This window comes from Ostrinia nubilalis, chromosome Z (genome assembly GCF_963855985.1).
Source record: "Ostrinia nubilalis chromosome Z, ilOstNubi1.1, whole genome shotgun sequence".
Lineage (NCBI taxonomy): Eukaryota > Metazoa > Arthropoda > Insecta > Lepidoptera > Crambidae > Ostrinia > Ostrinia nubilalis.
In genome coordinates, this window is record NC_087119.1 from 12476095 (window position 1) to 12493749 (window position 17655).

The window sequence follows — 17655 nt, forward strand, 5'->3', positions numbered from 1 at the left end:
TAATCATGAAAGGAATTAAAGGTGATAGTGAATGAGAAAAAGAAGAACTTCATAAGGTGACCTGAAATCAGTGCTGAGAACGAGAACAATCGTGCTTCAAACTGGTGGGGCCCTCCTCGGATGTGATCACAGAGGTTCCAGAGGTCAGGCGGGCCGACATACAAGTCAAAACCAGCCAGCAAGGAGACGAGGGTAAAAATAATGCTAAGGTAGGCAGAATCAGGTTTTATTCTTAACAATTGGAAGCAAATCACTAGTGATCCTGTGATATTATATTGTGTCCAGGGTTATAAATAATTACCTCAACAGGGGTCTCTACGCCTAAACAATAATTTGCTATTGGTAAACCAACGGCAGATTAAATTACAATTTAAATTGTTACTCAGTACGAATGCCATTGAAACATGATGGTTACAAGTGATCGATTCTGTTCTCCAGTCTTTGTTATAAGAAACCAAATGGTACCTATGTTTCATTTTGAATTTGAAAAACTTAACACTTTTGTGAATACTGAACATTTTAAACTAGAGGATTATCACACAGTATGTAAGCTTATACAGAATAATTATTACCTATTTAGTAACTTTAGATCACAAAGATGCATATTACCTGACTAATATAAATGACTGTTGTTAAAAAGTATTTAAGGTAAAGTATTTATTTATTTTTATGAAGGAAAACATTACTAGGTAAATGTTGTTGGACTTTAGAAAATTACAGCAAATTACAGCTGCTCTATGAGAGAAAAGTTGCATTTCAATTATTTATAATTGACAATTATCTGGGTATTGGTAAAGACTATATTATGTTTTAATAATATGAACATGATTTTAGATCTTATCCACATAAAGTTTTATTGTTAACAAAGAAAAGTGTGATCTGATTCTCAAACAGTAACGTTAACTTCAGTAAGGTTTCTTTAATACAGTACAAATGACATTAATGTATATTATCTAACTAAAAGAAAGTAAATTCTATAAATTGATTAAAGAGTTATAGTCAAAGGTGATGTTCACAATAAGTTCATGTGCCAAGTAAGCTTGAAGCTATATGTCTAGCCATAAAATATGGTATTTTATACACCAAATAATTAACTAAAATTTCTTGCAGTTAAAAAGTATAATGATAAAAATGAATACAAAATTTCTTTTAACAATCAATGTAGAGAGGCGGAGCAATAGTGTAAATGAATCTAAGAATACTATTAGAAAAATTACTTAAATATCCGAGATATTTAGTGATGCTTCTATGACAGTATGGGGAGCTTCATGTGGTACAAGTCTTACAGGCGTAGTATGGTCAGAGGACAAACTAGGCTCTCATATAAATGCTCTTGAGTTAAAAGCTGCCTGCATCAAAGTTAACAAAATACCAAATACTTCTTAGAATAGACATGTTACTGCTATCCATATGTATAAAAACAGACTAGGTGGTATTCAATATCTACATTTACATAGCCTTGCAAAACAAATATGGCAATGGTGTGAATTAAGAGATATTTATAATCAGTTTATGTACATAAACACCAAAATTAATGTAATTGCAGTTTTTTGAATCAAGGAAACCACCAGGTAACATAGAGTGGGAAATTAATTACATTTTGAACAAATAACTTCAACCTTAGGAACACCATCCATAGATCTCTTCGCAACAAAGACTAACAAGAAATGTCATTGTTTTGTATCACCGCGGCCTGACCTGGATGCATTTGCAATTGATGCATTTAAACTTTGTTGATATCAACTGAAGTTTCATATTAATTTCCAACATGATCCTTAAAACCGTGGAAAAAATAGTTTTCAGATAAAGGGCATAGGGGTAGTTCCATATTGGAACACCATATTATGTTCATGAGATAGCTAGTTCACAAACCATCAATTTTGAAACTTACTAAAGATTTACTTATATTACAAATTCCAAAGAACCACACCCTGTGCACAAGAACCTAGACTGATGGCAGGAGTATTATCAGGCAGGCCTTCATAAAATCTGGAATCAGTGAGATTATGATATCCGAGATTATGTCAGTTTCTATATCTGTTAATACATTAATACAATACCAACCATGTATTGTAGCATGGACTAAGTATGCACAAGAATTATGGCTATCAACAAATAAGCCAAGCTTTCCAGATGTTATTACTTATTTAACTAAAAAGTTTCATGAGGTATTGTCATAAGGTAGTTTGAATTATATTAGATCAGCATTGTCATTAATTTTATAGGTACTCACCTCGACGAAACAGATGAAAATATCAAAAGATTGTTTAAAGGATTCTTTAAGTTAAGACCTAGTGCTCCTAAATATAATGATACATGGGATGTATCCACAGTTCTTAAGTATAGGTATTGAAATGGAATATAAAAATAGACTGCTATATTGTAATTTTAGCCACATGTCAAAGAATGCGAACATTAAATTTAATTGAAATAAACAACATAGTTATTAAGGATGGTCAAGTCTGATACGTGTCAGCCATTTACATTACCTTTCTTTAGGGATAAAGTAGAGATCTGTCCTGCTCAAGCACTTAGTGATTAGTTTGGTGCAATAAAACATCTTAGAAAACCACACAAAAAGGTTTCCTCCAGCACAATCAGCTGTTGGATAGAGAAGTGCATGACAGAAAGTGGTATAGACACATCAATCTTTACCATACATTCATAGCATTAGGCACGCTACAACATCTGCAATGTTTAAAAAAAAAAAAAAAAAAAAAAAAGTGATAATATTGATGTTATACGGAGAACAGCTGCTTGGTCTGGGGAATCCACAAACAGTATTTTGAAGGTGTTACAATAGACTCATTATAAATAATAGTTACTTTGCAGTGAACATTTTTAGAAATTAATAATGTTATATGAATGCTATTTAGCTCATAAGAAAAATATGTCTGATTAAGTAGTGATAAGGGTAATACTTACTAATTAATGAAAGTTTGAATAAAACAATACTTTTTTTACTTGAACATGTTTGTTTAATTTTACAATTTGAACATGTTTGTTTAATTTTACAATTTGAACATGTTTGTTTAATTTTACAATTTGAACATGTTTGTTTAATTTTACAACTTTTATCTTTGAACATCTACACTAGTTATCTTTCATCATCGAGGACGAGACAACAACGAGCATAATTAATAGTCAAACGAACTTACCTGTACGTGAAGTTCGACTGTAATTATGCGAAGTTGTTGTCTCGTCCGAAGATGATGAGTCCCACCCAAACCCTTGGTTATTGTAATAATTAAGATTAAGTAATTACAAAACGCCCCGGTTGTAAAATTAAACCTAATTACTTTAAACTTGAATGAGTTGACAGGTATAGATGGCGTGGTGGGACCTAGGTACGACTGCGTTCAGAAATATTTTATTTTAGCTTTAAAATTGTGTGACGCCAGAGGATGTAAGCCGGGACTACACTAGTTATCTTTCATCATCTTCGGACGAGACAACAACTTCGCATAATTACAGTCGAACTTCACGTACAGGTAAGTTCGTTTGACTATTAATAAAGGCCATCCTCTCTGCGAACTCCTGTCTGCTTACACTCAGAGTTCTGATCTATGATTTGGCATTGATTTCTGTAAAATTAAACAATATAATTATCATCAGCTAATTTAGACACAGATAATAAATTCTTTTTAAGTTGGGGTACACATAAAACATTCTTAAAATTAATATTGTCTGTATAAATATTTCCCTTGGTGTTAACTGGATGTATGTTTCCATCAGCAGTCATAATTCTATAATTTATGTCTTCTTTGTCATTAAGATAGTTTTCAGACGTAACAATATGACTACTAGTTCCTGAATCCAGGATGAAGTCCACAGTTGTTTTTAAAGGAATAAAATTACTCACATGCTGATGTTGCTGCAGACAGAATTTCGTGTAGTGCTAGTGAGAATTATGCTTGCAGTACATACAGTTCGTTTGTTGACTGCACTCCGTATGTTTGTGTCCGAACTTCAGACATCTGAAGCATTGCAGGTTATTATTTTTCCATCCACGATTTCCATTCATATTCTGCCGACAATACTTGGCAATGTGTCCTTTCTTGCCACATTGAAAACAACTCTTGACTAAAAATGCGTTGTCATTTGTTTCTATTGCTGACGTAGACGGCGTCATTTCGGGTTTTTCCAAATTTTGATTTTGATTTTGATTTTCTTTTCGCATATTTAGCTCTAGATTAATTCTTGATAGCAGATTTATTAATGTTTTTTCCGAAGTTTGGGTTGACTCCCACGCAGTTCTAAAAAAGCTATTTTTTCTGGTAAACTTGATAAAATTTTTATCATGATTTGTTTCTCGTCTATGCTGTAACCTAAATTTCTTAATTTTATCGCTTGATTTTCAATTTCTGCTATGTCAATCATCAAATCCGAATTTGAAAATTTGAATTTATAAAATTGTTCTAAAAGTTGGCAAATCTGTGTATCTTCATGTCCTAGAAATAATGGGTCAAATTTTTTTTTAATTTCTTTTGTTGTATTGCAATTCAATGTATATACAACAAATTTATCACATAACGAGCTTATTATGATATATCTTGCTTTTGCATCCTTTCTATTAAATTCCTTTTTGCTCTCAGCATTATCTTCCAAAACACAATCTATATCTTTCGCTGTCAATAACAATATCAATTTCTTCTTCCAGTTTGTATAGTCTTCTCCTTTTGATAACATTAATAATTTATAATTTTCTTCCGACATATTGTATAAGTTACTGTTTTAAAATTTTCAAAAACAAAATCAGGATAGATCTTTAACTTTCATTCTTCTTATTCAAGAGATAATTCTTACAGTCCTCTAGGTACGTACGCTGGGCCCATAACCTGTTCGAGAGTGTGCCTCTCTTTACATAACTCCTGGGAACTCTTGCCCCAACCCTAGGAGGTTATTCTTCAATCATAACAACACTTCAATACTCACACTTTATTATTGTTTAAAACATTTTAAACAAAGCCCTTACAATTTACATTATCAAAATCTATTAAATATTAAACACCATAAAACATTTTCCAACTAAGTCTATCGAAATACAATGTCACATTTTCTAGCTTTTCTTCACCTGTCATATTTTCAAAATTGATTCTGTTGCTGTTTACTTTTAAATAAAAACTGCCAGCAACATTATACCAACAAATCATCTCATGTTAAAATTCTATATCCTAACAATTTCTAATAACATTTTGAAGGAAATATCAAAAAATCAGCCTTTATACTTTGACGTAATTATGTTGGTATTTTCCACACCTTTAGTACTGTCTGTCTGCCAAAGCCACGATGACCCAAACTTCATGTTTGGCCATGGTTCTTAGCTATGTTGGGAGCATGCGCTGACAAACTTTCAGCCTTTATAAAATAACGTAGGTCTGGCATTCACTAGCTCTTAGTCTATTAGCAACACTGTTCTCAATTTTATATGAGCTGTCAGGATGTTCAAAAATATGTATACAGATATGACATAGAAAACTGTCAAGATTTTTTCTTAATCCATTTTAAACGACTGACTTCAAAGAGGTCACACCAAAAACAGTCATGACATGTGATTTGCATCCAAGATATGAACTTGGAAGCAAATCACCCCCAAAATAACTTAACTCCTTTTTAGTCACGTTAGGGACTAATACGTAACACGTCTTCCATTACTTCAGTTAAAGAATGTTTTGTGCAAAATTTGAAGTACGAGTAGATTGAATCAAGGATTATCTTGTTGTCCCATACAAACTGCCCCCTTTTTCACCCCCTTAGGGATAGAATTTCGAAAAATCCTATTGTTATTTAGCTGCCTACTGCAGCTGGTGTCATGTTTGGTCAGTTTCTGTGTTGTTCACGAACCCATTGTAAACATACACCCAGCGTTTACGGGGTTAATAACAAACAATGGACGGTATACAGCAGCTTTCAGCGATGGAAATTCAATGGCCTTTATCATTTACTACTCAAATGTAATGTAGTTTACTAACTAAATTAATTAAAAGACAATTTACTTCATTTGCAATTATTTGTCTAATCTTCCTTGTTCACGAGAGGTGTTTAAGAAATATAAAGTTTTCTCTGCCTGTCTACTATTTGTAACGTAGTCCATATTCACCTAAACTACTGCTAATAAAAACAATAGATAAAATTAAGTTAGACCTGAACATCCTTTTCATTTTTTGTCCAATGCCCTAACTTTTATTCTACTGAGTAGTATTATCAAATATAAATACTCGAGTATCTCGTACCATCAAAAGTGGAACACTAGTTAAAGATGCTACATATTTTGAGCTTTAAGCTGATGCAATAAAAAGTCTTTTATAAGGAAATTTGGATGCTCCCTTACGACCTTACGAATGTTAACGTTCAGTTGCCGTGGTTCCGATTGCGCATGCCAAGACATAGCCCGATACGGCGGAATGCGTCAAGCGATTTCATGATGCGAATAACTCTCGTAAATTTTATTCTGGTAATATGTAAAAATGGTGAGTGGATGTAGAATCCCTTGTATGAAACTTGTGAAAGCCCTCTTACGGCATGATATAAATGTTCCTTAACCCAGCACTTAACATATCTCTGCAGCACCCTATAAATGTCAATCCCCTAAACGCATGTTATCTTTCATCACTATACTTGGATTGCTTTAGTTCAATGGAGAATTAATTTTACTAGTAATAATCCAAAGATTCGTAACGATGAAAGTAATATTATTTAGACAATAACCATAACAGAAGATAAAACATGCAAAGCACTCGCTTACCTTTCTTCAAAGCGTATGCTGGATCGACTGATGTCACTCCAGGCGCTCATGGAACGTCCGCGGCCGCGGTGGTACGCCGCCGCCGTGGCGGCCGTCGCGGTGGGCCGGCGCTCTAATTCCACATCTGGTGGAAAATTGACTTTGGTGGAGCCTCGAGAAGAAGGCCCCTCGGCGGATTCGCCGCCTCCGGAGAGCTCCATTTCGAAAGCGGCGTACTCGGGTGCGTCGTCGGGCTCTCCGTCGCTGCCGTCGCTAGCCGCCGAGAGGGCCTCATAGCCGTAGCCAGGGCGGCCGACGGCGCCGCCGCCAGCCGCGCCGCCCCCGCCGGGCCCGCACTCCGGCCCTGCAGCCAGCCTCGGCGATGCTTCGATTCGGCTCAATGACGCCGCTTTTACTGACTGTCCTCGAGCGTTCAATGGCGAACTCCTCGACGGGAAATGGTTTGAGTAACGTAACTTGCTGTGGCGAAACGTGGTGACGCTTTATGTTTTCCGTCAACAAATTGAATATAACCGAGCACCAAGAGTTATAGACACAGTAGTATATTGTATTTCGTCCACTTATTGCTGCACTTTAGGGCACTGATGGCAGTAAAAGCGATATGGATAATTTTATGACTAACAACAATTTATTGCCATTTGTAGGAACGTATAATTGTCAATGTCTCAATGATATTATATTTTGAATTTGCCGCTAATAGATTTTTAGCACAATAACAAACTATCACAACGATATCGTCAAATTCTCACTAGTGTGTTGATGACTCGCCGCGTTTCGAGATTCGATATGTGTTTGACCACTGTCTTTAAATACAATAGAAGATTTCAAGAAACGTCAGGTGACGACGAAACGAAAACATAGCCTGATTACTACAGTCCCTTTTCGACTAGTGACCTTTATGCCGCCAAGCAGTATCAGGTTTTGTTAATGGGGGTGGCTAAACAATAAAAACGTATAGATACTACGTTTCATACATAAGGTATCGTGAAGTGAGCAAAGCATGGGATATCGGAGTGAAGTGCGCACAAGTGAGTGCGGGCGGGGCAGATCGATGCCGCGAGCGCGACCACGATTGCCCTTTGCTAGTTCCCTTTTCCTCCGTCTTTGCGGATAGCGCTATTGTCTCATTTCCGAGTATTGTAAATATTTTATCACATCAGTCCCGATACTAGATTTTAAACACGTCACACTGTTTGTCATTGACGTGATAGGGCAGGGTTAACTCGAGACTGGCCTTTGAATTAATGTAATTTCCAGGATTATTCCATTCTAGACCAAGCCAGTCGGCAGTCTGTTAATTGTAAATATCAACTACTAGCTGACCCGGCGAACTTTGTTCCGCCTTAATGGCAATAAATAACGGGATAAAAAGTATCCTATGTCCTTCTCCTGGCTCTAAACTACCTCCCTGACAATTTTCAGCTAAATCGGTTCAGCCGTTCTTGAGTTAAGTGGAGTAACTAACACGACTTTCTTTTATATATACAGGGTGGAAACGATAAGAGATCTCACTCGATTATTTCTAAACTATACAAGATATCCAAAAACTAGTTACTGATCCTGAATGTGCTTTACGAGCTCTATCCAACGGTACCAATAATAGGTTACAAAATAAACTGGATCTATCTGAAAATTCAATGTTTCCAGCCTCCATACATTTAGTAAAACCACATGATATTGAAAACTATACAATATATCGAAAAACTGGTTACTGATCCTGAAAGTGCTTCACGAGCTCTATCCAACGGTATCAATAATAAGTTATAAAATAAACTGAATCTATCCGAAAATTCAATGTTTCCAACTTCCATACAATTACTACTGCTACAGTCATGGCACTCATGTCTTGATAATATTATAGCAAGTAAAGCCTAAAGCCCATGTTTTCCATGAATAATTTTAAATAAGAATGCAATTTACGAGTTAATTTTAGGTGTTTATTATTAAAATGAAAAAAATAACACTTCTAATATTGTGTGGCTAGCATAGTGGCATACATTTAGTATGGAGGCTGAAAACATTGAATTTTTGGATAGATCGAGTTAATTCTGTAACCTATTACAGATATCGTTTGAAAGAGCTCGTGAAGCACTTTCAGGACCAGTAATTAGTTTGTCGATATCTTGTGTAGTTTAGAAATAATCGAATGAGATCACTTATCGTTTCCACCCTGTATAGATTATTTCATGACTCTAGCTAGCTATCACGATAGTCTGACTACACTACAAAATAGATAATAATTATGAAAGCAACGCAAAGTCCATTATTATTTGTAGACGTAGGTATGTGATATTAGGTATGCCGTATAAATAGAAATTGACCTAGTTTTTTAATAATATAGCGATCGATAAGGCCTTCGTTGTTTGTGATTAAGGGATCGAGTCATTAGTCCTCTTGAATCTATCAAGAATAGCACCTGAAAATAAAAAAGTTTTATACTATTTACTGTTAGCAATTTTAAGCCGTCACCCTAGCTTAGAAAGAGTAACTCGATTAGTGGAATGTACCTATGAGTAATGCGTTTCGTCCGAAAAAAGAAAATAGAATCTTATTGGATTCTTGAGTGCAGTTTTGAAAGACGTACGTGTCACTTTACTTTAGATTCAGTTGGTTAAGTTTAGAACAAAGATAGACGCTATCTTTAGCTAAGTATTGCCTTGTCTCGCACAACTCTTCCAACTTGCAATAATAGAAAATTTGGCCAATCCTTAGCATGATTTGGTATTATGGTTACGAAAATTGCAAGCTTTTCACCAGTTTTTTGAGAAGTATTTTCGTATTCCTCTATAAGGCTTGATTTCTTTGCACTTTTTAATTGAAAGTCAGTAAAAAGCGACCGAAAAGCCTTTTTTTTTTCTTTTTCTTTTTTTGGATTTTTTGATAGATTCGATTTTCAATTCGTTTTAAAAAGTGCATTTTGTCTAGGAGGGCTGGCGTCATGAGTCGCCTCCAGTGTTGTACACTATTATAACTTCATAATTTAATTTCTTTGTCAATCACCCTCTTTGTCAATGTTTTGTTTAATGTTATTTTTTAAAATGTTGGTTGGAGAGGCGCCCGTTGAAAACCAGCGTCGGGGCACGCGTGCATGCACGCGTGGCTCGATTAATGCTGAGCGGGCGCCTTTTTGGCACAAAAATATGCGTGTATAGTTTTAAGTCCCTTTGTTCTGTTTTTTCTTTTTTTCTTTTTGTGTCAAATAAAGTTTTTCTTATTCTTATTATTCTTATTTCCTTTTAGGCTGACATCGGTGACCGACGTCTGCGTAAAAGGAAATCAAGCCTTAGGGACCAAGACCAAGTAAAAATTACTCTATTCAAGGCCTACCATCAGTCTGTATACGGGCAATTACACCAAAAAGTCACTGGATGTCCTGCGGGTTCAGTTATAATAATGCTTTTATGATGCTGTTGGGACTACTTCGGTATGGCAGTGCGTCGGAGATGTTTCCGCAAGCCCGTACGGACGGTTTTCACGCTATAATACGCAAGAAAATGGCTTCTCTGCTAAGAAGAGTGAGAGATAGTCACAACAGCATTCTAACAACAGTAGCGGAGAGATACAACTCTCCGATTATTATATTTTTTTTTCCAATCTTTATTGTTTACTAACCCTAAGTAGTTTATAAGTAATGTATGTATTAACTGTGACTGTTACTAACACAAATATGGATTATTCTGGTCCGAAATTTATTATTTCCTATGTACGGCGACAATGATAGAGTCGTATAAAACTAACAGTAATACTTTCTTGTTCCGAAGGTTGACAGTAACTAATCACTTCTACAAAAAGTCTATCGTGGTAAAAACTGGTATTTTTTTTTATGCATAACAAGGCAGGTATTTGACCACAATCGCTTTCGGTAGGGTAAATAAATTGTAAATATGAAATAACTGATCAATTTACGAGTAGTCCCGACCTACCCGATTCTGGGTTTTTTGGATCTACTAGAAATAATAAAGAAATAAGTACTCGTGCATATCTTTTCTGTACTAATCATAACAACTGCATGGAAAGATAGATGACCTTTGTTAGGTTCATACTCGTCCTTTAGAATTTTGGAAAATGTATTCCAAAGAAGTAGTTCTTCGTTAGTCGGTGACGTCGAGAGAGCAGATATTGGTCTATAATTTGAAGGGCCACTTTTTAACCGACTTCAACAAAAGGAGGAGGTTCTCAATTCGGTTGGTATGTTTTTTTTTGTATGTACACCGATTATGCCGAGGTTTCTCATCCGATTTACGAAATTCTTTTGAAGATCGATGCAAAATAGCTGTCATTTGGTCCCATAAAAATTTAATGTAATTTGATTTTAGTAGTTTTTATTTTATGAGCATTTTTAGTTTACTTGAACGTCCGTGACCGGATTCCCTACAAGAAACTGCTAAGAGCCAAGCTTTGTTACTATCACTGATAGAATTTTGAACAAGATGGTTAAAAGTCTCTTTCGCTAGTGGAGCATCCCAGAGTTTTTGATGATGACGTTCCTTTGGGACGTCCTCACTAGGACAGAGGCTTTTCCAAGATTCTTCCGCCTCACTGATTTCATCTAAAAATGTGCTGTTAATTTTTTTTTGACGAGGTGAAGAGTACTGTAAACGGACGAAAGAAAGGCGGGTAAAGCAACATTAGAAATTTTGCGTATGCCGATACCACCAAGCCGAATAGGGAGTGTGGCTTGTAACCAGGAATTATCATTGAGTTACAAATTTAGAATTTTTTCAAGGGAAGATCTAAGAGTCGAATCTATCACATCCAAATAGTTTTTTTTTTTCAAACGACGGACGAATAGGCAATATTTCAAAATAGTAAAGGCAATAAATGAGAATTTAGATGTTTCAGTCTGGACGCCATATTTGAAAAATGGTTAATTTTTTTGTCCAAACAAGGTTTAATGCTGTCATCGAGAAGAGGAGCACCAAGAAGGCAAAGTGAGTCAGAATTTAGAATTTTAATGTTGGGGGCCAGACAGTTGAATTTATCCAAAATGTTTTGTCGAATATTTGAAGACATATTATTGTTAATAAAAATTTCACATTTGAAAAGGTTAAGGTCAAGTCCAATCTTTTTAAAGTTGGTCATGATCCTAACAAGATCATTGTAAACAGTATCTGATTCGCCTCCAAGGGTACCGTGTCGTCGAGATTTTAATTTCGAATTTAGATTGGAGATGATTGGATGGATACTTAAACTAAAAAATGCTGGACCCAAAGGATCGCCTTGCTGATCACCAACGGCTGACTCAATACAATGATCGGTATAAAGTAATTCAGATGGGATGGGAAGTTGTAACACAGGTAAACGAAAGGATAAATCTGAGGAATGTGAAAACGAACCTCGTTCAGCAAGGCGGATCTGTCCAGCGTGTTGAAATTCTTCACGTCTATTTTCAAGAGAATTTCGCAATCAGTGCTGGTTCTGTAAAGGTTGATAATTTAGGGGGGGGGGGGGGGGGGGGTAAACAAACGGGAGAGGGAGGAATTGGACGTGAAGGATGCTTTTCTTGAAGGCTCTAGGTAGAGTTTCTTGACTTGGAGGAGCAAGGGTGTCATCTGAGAAAAGGATTCGAGCTGCATTTTTGAGGTCACCATCCATTACTTTAGACTCTACGGTTCGGTAAATATTTCCAGATGAATAAAGAGGGAAAGGCGGAAGGAGAAGAGGGTTCGGGTTATTGGATGAATTTTCAATGAGCGCACGGGTAAGAGATTTCGATGAGGGACTGACATGAAAATGTGAATATGAAAAAGTGAAAAGATTTTGCCCATTTTCGGAAGATGGCCACCAGCGTTTTTCTTATCAAGTAACACTACCCAAAATTTTTGGGAGTCCACTTATCATCAAGTCCCTGCTCCCCATAGATCTCGGTAATGGTAAAAATGTTTATAAGCCTTCTCTGCCGCTCAATTTCCATCCTATTTTCAGTGGAAGGTGTCAACTCCCACGGCAATGGCTTGTTTACACACCCAATACCTACTTAGTGTTTTTTGCACAGCGAATGCACTAAGATTCTGTACAATGTTAACATAGGCTGGTAGTCTGTTAACAAATTTCTGGCAGAGTTTGACAAGAACCTCAGTGCATCTTCTTTGAACTTCTAATATTTTTTTCGCGAGGAGTTTTACTTTTTGGGCCAAAGATGACCCAAAATCAATATCTTCTGACTAAGCAATGAGTTTTCAAATTCGGAATTTACTTTGACGAATGCTGATTTATTCTTGTAACTTGTTTTTAAAAAGTTTTATTTTTATTTTATTTTTTATGATGTGGGATTTACGTAGCGTAGTTTTATTACTACATAATTAATTATTTGATACGTCTCTCATTCCATACATTGAACATTATAATGTTTCTTTAAAGTTAACTTGGAGCAGTCTTAATTTTCTATTTAAAGACCTGCTAAAGACCTAACTAGGTTTAAAACTACGTAAGCTTGACCTGCAGCTAACAATATGGTAATTAAACACCATGATCTACAGCTTAGTTCTACTGACCGAGCAATAAAGAATTTGAATTTGGTCAAAACTTAGTGTCCTTAAAAAGTGTAGGTTAGAGGCAATCCCGTAACCCCGGGATAAATAAATAAATAACCCCGGGATTGTTAGCATGAAATAAAAATAATTGTTTTATATCAAAATCTACTTTTTACTGACGAAAATTTGCTGAGCAAAGCTTGCATTGTGCTGTGAATACTAATGAAAAAACTGATCAATTTACGAGTATTCCCAACCGATTCTGGGTTTTTTGGGCCTATACTTTTAACCAAAGAAATAAGCACTCGAGCATATATTTTCTGTGCTACTCATAACAACTGCATGGAAAGATAGGTGGCCTTTGTTAGGTTCATACTCGTCCTTTAGAATTTTGGAAAATTTATTCGAAAGAAGTAGTTCTTCGTTAGTCGGTGAAGTTGAGATATTGGTCTAAAATTTGAAAGGTTCACTTTTATCTACAATGTAAAAATATGAAAATTTAATTATATTTTCAGCAGTTTCATTTACACGTGGAAATACATTTTTTTTTCTTTACTAGATTTTCTTATGTCATTGTCTCAAAACATAAAAAAATATAAATCCGGTAGCTTTCTTTTCGAATTTAAACACCCGAACGCTGCACAATATTTGTTTATTTTTATTGTCCATTTTTAAATTTAATATTTGCAAACTCGATCATAGAATGACTGTGCTATACCTAATAGTAGGTATCTAAAACGCGCGCCAGCGTCCCGTTCGCTGTAGATAAATAAGGAATGTACCGCGCGGAGTGAGCCAGGCCTGCTGGTAGTCTGTTGACAATTTTCTGGCAAAGTTTGAAAAGAACCCCAGTGCATCTTCTTTGAACTTCTGATATTTTTTTCGCAAGGAGTTTTACTATTTGGGCCAAAGATTTAAAAGATGACCCAAAATCAATATTTTCCTGACTAAGCAATGAGTTTTCAAATTCGGCATTTGCTTTGGCGAGTGCTGATTTGACCGACTCGATATCTTGAATAAATTGTTGTTGATCCTAGGCATAAGCAGCTCTTAAAGAATGAAAGAAAGAAAACATTTATTTTGGTTCCAACATAAAAAAATACACACTTTGATAAGTAAAAGGTAGTTAGGTTCTAACTCAGCATGTGTCATGCTCTAAGGTAGTAAAGCCCAGAACATGACGCTGTTATTCTGCGGAAGCCATTTTTGGAGAGAGCGGCAAAAATACACGCCTTAAAATTAAATCATTAAAATAACACAAATGAGACAACACACAAAAAAAAACAAATCAAAGAGAAAACAAAATAAAAATACAATAAAAAAAAACTAATACTACACTATACTTGTTAGCTACAGAAATGAAAATGTGCTTAGCTTATACAAAACTGTATTTCAGATCATAAAGCTAGGTAACAGAATTATATCGAAATACAAGATGGCTAACACCGTTGCTAGGCTGCGGTCCATAGACCATGGCCTAGCATCGGTGTTACCAGATCTGTCGCCAACAATACTAATGCCCAACATTGTACCGTCCTAGCCATGGCAGTGTCAGGAGGGCGTCACCATCCGGATTATTACTACTAAAGAGGCTGGTTCTAACACTCGCCTGGCCGTTGTCAGCGTAGAATGCAGAGATCATCATAAATTTTCGTTATATTGGCATGTTAGCTTGAAACAAAATATTCAAATCAGTGACACTGACAACCTTTAACAGCTGTGAAAGAAAGAACAAATAAAGCAAATGTGTGTCATCATTGTACAATGTACATGCCAATTCTCGAGCTTGATAACATTTTTCACCTGAAGCTGCAATGTTGTTAAAGTTTAGTTTTAATGCTTCCCACTGTTTAATATTCCTATCCACAGCTGCATGAAATGCTAACCATCGAGTAACGGATAGTTGAGTCAGTTTTGGTTGCTTATTGTTGTTGTTGAGTGACTGATATAAACATTGGTAGGTTTTTAATCTTAATGGGCTATGCGCAAACCAGTTTCGAGTTTCCCGCAGTAAGTACTCGAGAGAAGATGGTAATTAGTCCCATGCTTTGGCGGCACACAAACTCAAGCTGTGGCAGATACAATTTTGAGTAACTGAACATGTGGATTAATCAGCTTTTACTCGTAGTTGGGTGTAAAGAGAATTCCGGTTTCCAGTTATTGCGATTAAATTTAAATTTTATAAAATGACGTAGGTCTTGGCATTCACTAGCTCTTAGTCTAGATGGAAAGATGTGAATAGATCTTTTTGTTGGTAATAGTCCAGTGGTGATAACAGTAGTCCTTTTAAATTCTAATAGTATCGTCCTATTTTGCTTCTACATCCTCTTAGTTGGTTTAATGCAAAACCAGAACATTTTAAACAGTAGTATTTTTAAGCGAATGATATCTAATTTACTAATAGAAAGATGTTTATCTAAATGACTCCACGGGTCACTTGTTCGTTAATGTTCCCGTTGCCAATCACTTAGTATGCACGGCTACACACATGACCGAATTCATCTCGTTCGAATTCAGGCTCAAGGGAAATAATCACTACCACCCCGTTACGACGTACTTAATATGCATGATCCAATACAATGTATTGGACAAGCCAGAATATCATGTTGGATTTAATTGTTCAGTTCCATGTTAGTACGATAGTAATTTAAACATTAAAAAAGGGGATATCCTCGGAACTCGTTGTATCGAAATAATAAGAAATTTGGTTTACGGGAGGGATGATCAGGATCATATTCTTTATTTGCTATTTAGTAACGTACAGTCTACGAATAGTTACAAGATGCATGCATTACAATTAAGTGCCGCGAGTAACCTTATTCTTTCAGAGGAATAAAAATGAGAAAATAAATATTATAAAAAATAATGATCTACTACTGCTTTCAGTTTGATCTGTTTTGGCCATTACTTCGGTATTTAGTTAACAATTAGCAGCAGTTGATTGGAATATAATTTCTTTAAGGATCAAGTCTTTTCTTGGCGGAATAATAACATACAATTCTTTATAAAAACCTAATTTTTGTGACCTACTTTCCTTCTCTGTTAGTCTGTCCATAGTCATTTCGTAGATAAATGAATAATTAAATTCTATTGCTTAGATCAAAATACAAAACATACAATAAAAATAGTAGTAATAGTAGTAGTAGTGCTTGGCTACTTTATACACGTTTTTCTGGTCAAAACATAGTGTCCTTAAAATATGTAGGTTAGAGGCAATCCCGTAATCCCGGGATAAATAAATAACCCCGGGATTATGAACATGAAATAAAAATAATAGTTTTACATAAAAATCTACTTTTTATTGAAGAAAATAGCTGAACATAGCTTGCATTGTGCTGTATTGTTACTCTTTTTCAGTTATAAAGTAGCTCTACATATTGAAGTTGCTGCTCCATCTTTCTTATGTTTTCCATAAAAACTATCTTTGGAGTGTATATAGCGATATTGTTTAAAATATCGCCCGGAAATATTTGATCCCGGGCTCGAATCCTCTAGTGTGGGTACAATTAGATCTCCATTATGAAGATCTAATTGTTTTTTATTGTTCTCGTCTTTCATCATTGCAAGATTCATTGGATTGGTATTACGGTTGGGCATAGCGATGTAATTCTTGTTTCCATAAAAGTTTGTGCTGTATCATCTCCAACAGTTGTAAATGTTTTAGGAGAAGAAGAATTATTGGTGTCACAATAGTTATCGTTGATGTAACTATATACCTCGATGATGCGGTGGAAAGCTCAGTGAATAGCTTTTTGGCCTCCGAGCCCCAAGGCCCCAGCGTTTCCACGCCGAAAGGTACAAAACGGTAGCAGCTGTCTAAAGCTTTTTTTTCAAAGATTACGCTGAAGCAGCCGCAGCGCCTTCAATTTAAATTTTAATATCGTTGTTAGTCATAAATATAGGTTATTATTCATATTTAGGAGGCAGGCTATGGAAGTAGGAAATGGAACATAGAAAGCTAAAAGGCATTCAATAAAAAATAATCTGTCATTTATAGAACCAGTGAAAAGAGATGATTTATATCACTTGTCATTGCCACACTCTCACAATTCAGTATTTACAATGTGTAATCTAAAAAGATTGTAGGAATAAAGGCATGGCCAATTCTCATGCGAAGGAACCTTTCCCAATATCATCTTTGAAAATTATGGTTTTGTTGGGATGGCCGATTTGTATGTTCTTATATCCTTTTTAATTGAATTACTGTGTGCTCAACCTAATCCCAGGATTCACCCAGGTAAAGTCATAGGAAGGAACATAAGATCATGGCAATAATTTTTGTAATGAATCAGATCACATTAAAACAAGAATAATAGGAAATACATGCAAAGATTTTAAAATTGTGTAAGTGTATTGTTGTGGAATTTCTTTATGCACCATCCATTAAATAAAAATACCAGATCTTTCTGACACCGCCATTTGTTTACTACACCCAAA

General features: G+C 35.5%; 1 long non-coding RNA gene across 1 annotated transcript in view; it reads right to left on the bottom strand.

The window, feature by feature from the left end:
* LOC135086772 (uncharacterized) overlaps positions 1-17655 on the bottom strand; it is a 371747-nt gene that overhangs the window by 350451 nt on the left and 3641 nt on the right. The window lies entirely within an intron of this gene.